Below are 4,769 nucleotides of genomic sequence, written 5' to 3'. Positions count from 1 at the left end.
TTGGATGCTCACTATTCTACAGCCTGTTTGATAGGTGATGAGTTCAACCTTTTGTGATATTGTTCTAGCCTTAACCTTTAAAAGATTATTATATCACTAACCATTCATACTGATATTATTCATGGTTCTCAACAGGATTTCATGTGTATGATTATTGTGATGTAGCAGACATTTAAGAATGAACGGTATTTGAGCAGAGTAGAAAACATCTGTGTATTTGAAATTGTCCAATACTCAGGTAGAACTTTTTAGGTTCAAGTCATAAGACTGTTCTACCATTTTAAAAATGATAATAGTACAATTTGCTACAGTTCCCTTCAGCTGTTTTGTACAGTATTCTATATCTATGAAGGGGTGACACGATTACATATGAGTTAATGTATCTTGTTTTCTTTGTGCTGATCAATGAGAAAATAAAGTTTTGGACCAATGTGTATGTGTTTGTCTTTTTTGAAAGCCAACGTAGAATGGGCAGATATGTCTTGACTATAAGGAAAGGGCAATGCTTTCAAGAAAGCAGAAGTTATAAAATAAATTTTAACTTCCAATATAATGTTATATAGTTATGATTTTACATTTTTTCAGGAATTTGTAGAAACAGAAATGTCAGACGTTTTGACAAAAAAGCTCCCTATTTAACAATTTGTACAGGACGTTCAGGACATTTTTCTGTCAAAATGAGCACATGCAGGGGTCATACGGTTCATTCCTTATAGGTTCATGATATCTAGATAGTCGGAATGAGCCTCAATGTCAAGAACAAGGGCAAGAAAGAACTGGAGTGAAACCCCCATAAGAGCCCATCTCGTTTCCCAAGTCGCGAAATGGCCAAATCTGGGAATGGGCGATGCTTCGTTAGCGAGATACGGGCCTTTTCGGAACGGGGGCTCTAAAACGGGGGTGTGATAGGGGATGAATTTCCGCTTTCTCAATTTCAGAAAAAGCACACTTATGACATTCTTCGGCTTCCTTATTGTCACAGTGTACTCCTTATGATCTCCATTCTATTCCTGCTGAATGTCTTTGATTAAAGTTGCTTCATTCTTGAGTTATACGTCAAAAATTGAACTGAACGTTTGCAGCTCGTGGTCAGAGAGTTGCAAAAAGTGAAATTTTAGGTGTATTTTCATTACCATATGAATCAAAACCAAGCAGATGGTATGAGGGAAATCGTAACATTAAAACATGTCCAAATCTATGACCATATAACCATTTGAATATGGCTGCTAGCGAAGATATGTAGTTGTTTTGCCAGGAATTGCATTTTATATGTTATATGTTGACTTCATTATGTACTTATGCGATAGAAATAGTTTATCACGGTAGTTCAGTGACTTTTGTTGCTGGAATACTTATGTTGCACCGATGTTTCATAAACAATGCGCCATATCAGACCACGAACAAAACGTTCAGAGTCACAGAACTAATACAGAGCTACTCGAGGCCTGAGGTATGACAATTTCTAGGTACAGCTTCCAAGTGTTGACAGTATAGTGTGTCTGGAGTACTGTAATCCAGACAAGACGCTCACTGCTGTTCTTTCTCTCGAAGATCGGTAGCACCTTTAAGGAAGATCACTAGTTCCATAAGTGCGAAGAATAAAAACATAACTACATGTATATAAAACTTTATAGTTTTACTATCATCATAAAGAGATGTCACAAAACGTTCCTTTCCTGTTGATCTTTCATATACCTCCCGTCATAGGGACGTTAGTTTAAAGACAACGTGTTTCCTAAATCAAAGAAACCACCATAGCCATCTTGCACTAGGCTTTGTAGACTACACTTTGCAGCTGAAATTCTGAAAGAACAACATACGCAAGAGTGATCACGCCTGACGACCGGATTAGCTTTCTATCCTTAAGATCTATGGCTCTGAAAGTTTTGTTTGTGGTCTGATATGGTGCCTTGTTTATGAAACACCAGCGCAACATCAGTATTCCAGTATAACAAAAGTCATTGAATTACACCAACAAACTGTATCTATGTTATCGGTATATCATGAGGTACAACATTTCACATGTAAAATGCATTTTCCCGATAAAGCGATGCATGTCTTAGCTACCAGCATATCATATGAATAGATTATCATAATAACCACCATAGCATTCACCGTTGCAGCGGTGTTATGTAACCAAAACACCTTACGTCATTTTGAAAGGATATATTGGATCTATCGATTAATAAACAGACATGAACACCGCAGCATTTGGTCAACGTCTTCTTGTTTCATAGATTACGATTGAACTTGAATGTGGTAGCCTTTCAGAAAGCGACCATTTACAGGAAATGCACACTTTACTTTTTCTACTGGTAAAATACAAAGGAAGCATGTAATTTATGACCTAATGTCCATTGTATTTTGGCCAAATGTCTGAAATATCAAATTACTTTGTTTTGCGTGCTCGCAGCTTCAAGTTCAAGGTCAAATAAGCCTCAAAACGACAAACCCCTTTGCGAGTCTTTCGCGATTTCCCCATTCCCGAAAAGACCGAAATTTGGCAATTTGACGGTCTCCTTTATCACTTTTCGTGATACGGTCGGGAGCGGTACTGCAGATTAGGCTATGATAGGGTATGTGATCCCCACTTGTAACATGTGAAAATGAAGAAGACGTTAGGCTCAAGGCCAGTGAAAGCTTTCCTAAATGGTTCCAGACATCTTTACATACATCTAGAATGACGAGTTGACATGAAAAGGATCGATTTGTAGGTGCCGCGCGAGGAGCCCATGTAACACCGTGTCCGCCGGTCGAAGCGCCCCCTACATCTTAGTTTTCATCATATCTTGTACGTAATTAGTAGTTTAAGGATATATGTGCACATCATCCGTTTTCCCTTAGTAATTTTTGCGTTTCAACCAACTTCTCACCTGCGATTTGGGGTACGGGGCTGTCAGAGAGGCCCGGCTGTCACTCAGAAAACATGACGATCTTCCACCGTAACATCTGCTTTGAGACCTTAGGCGAAATCTCCAAGCAGATGTAAGGACTTGTAATGATACTTAGGAACAGGTGACAGTTACGCTTCAACTGTGACACCAAGATACCAGATTACAAAATGATTTGACAAGGACCATCTTTTACACATCATCCTTACATCTGCTTGGAGATTTCGCCTGAGGTCTCAAAGCAGATGTTGGAGGTGAAGGATCGTCATGTTTTCTGAGTGACAGCCGGGCCTCTCTGACAGTCCCCTACGCCATATAAGCAGATGAGCAGTTGGGTGAAACGCAAAAGTGATTAAGGGAAAACGGATGATGTGCATATATATCCTTAACCTACTAATTACCCGCAAGATATGATGAAAACATAGATGTAGGTGGCGCTTCGACGGCGGACACGGTGTTTCATGGGCTCCTCGCGCGGCGCCTACAAATCGATCCTTTTCATGTCAACTCGTCATTCTAGATGTATGCAAAGATGTCTGGAACCATTTAGGAAAGTTTCCACTGGCCTTGAGCCTAACGTCTTCTTCATTTTCACATATTCCAAGTGGGGATCACATACCCTATCATAGCCTAATCTGCAGTACCGCTCCCGACCGTATCACGAAAAGTGATAAAGGAGACCGTCAAATTGCCAAATTTCGGTCTTTTCGGGAATGGGGAAATCGCTAAAGACTCGCAAAGGGGTTTGACGTTTTGAGGCTTATTTGACCTTGAACTTGAAACTACGAGCACGCAAAACAAAGTAATGTGATGTTTAAGACATTTCGCAAAAATACAATGGGACATAAGGTCATGAATTACATGTTTTCTTTGTATTTTACCAGTAGAAGTAGTAAAGTGTGCATTTCCTGTAAATGGTCACTTTCTAAAAGGCTACCACATTCAAGTTCAATCGTAATCTATGAAACAAGAAGACGTTGAATAAATGCAACGGTGTTCATGTCTGTTTATTAATCAATAGAACCAATTTCTTTTCAAAATGCTGTGAAATGGTTGGCAACGGTGAATACTATTGTGGTTATTATGATAATTTATTCATGTGATATGCTGGTAGCTAAGGCATGAAGTTGCTTTATCGGGAAAATGCATTTTACATGTGGAATATTGTACGTCATGATATACCGATAACATAAAGATAGTTTATTGGTGAAATTCAGTGACTTTTGTTGCTGGAATACTGATGTTGCACTTATGTTTCATAAACAAGGCACCATATCAGACCACAAACAAAAGTTTCAGAGTCACAGAGCTTAAGGATAGAAAGCTATTTCGGTCGTAAGTCGTGATAACGTTAGGGTATGTTGTTCTTTCAGAATTTCAGCTACAAAGTGTACCAGCCCATTATGAGATGGCTATGCTTTAAGATTGGTGGTTTCCTTAATTAAAGAAAAATGTTATGAAAGATAAACAAGAAAAGAACGTTTTGTGATATTTGTGTGTGATGATAATAAAACGATATCATTTTTTCGCTCTTGTGGTACTAGTGCTGCTAGCGATCGTCGATGCAAAGGACAACAGTAGCTATCTTGTCTGGATTACAGTACTCCAGACACACTAGACTGTCGCCACATGGCACAACGTACCTAGGAATTGTCCCACCTCAGGTTTCGAGTAGCTCTGTCTTATTTCTGTGACAGTGTAATTTTGTTTGTGGTCTGATATGGCGCATTATTTATGAAAATTCAGTGCAACATCAGTATTCCTGCAACAAAAGTCTCTAAACTACCGTGATAAACTACTTTTATCGCATAAGTACATAATGACGTACAACATATAACATATAAAATGCGATTCCCGGCAAAACAACTACATGTACAT

The sequence above is a fragment of the Branchiostoma lanceolatum genome, chromosome 15, assembly GCF_035083965.1.
Source record: "Branchiostoma lanceolatum isolate klBraLanc5 chromosome 15, klBraLanc5.hap2, whole genome shotgun sequence".
NCBI lineage: Eukaryota > Metazoa > Chordata > Leptocardii > Amphioxiformes > Branchiostomatidae > Branchiostoma > Branchiostoma lanceolatum.
This window is presented reverse-complemented; position numbering follows the sequence as displayed.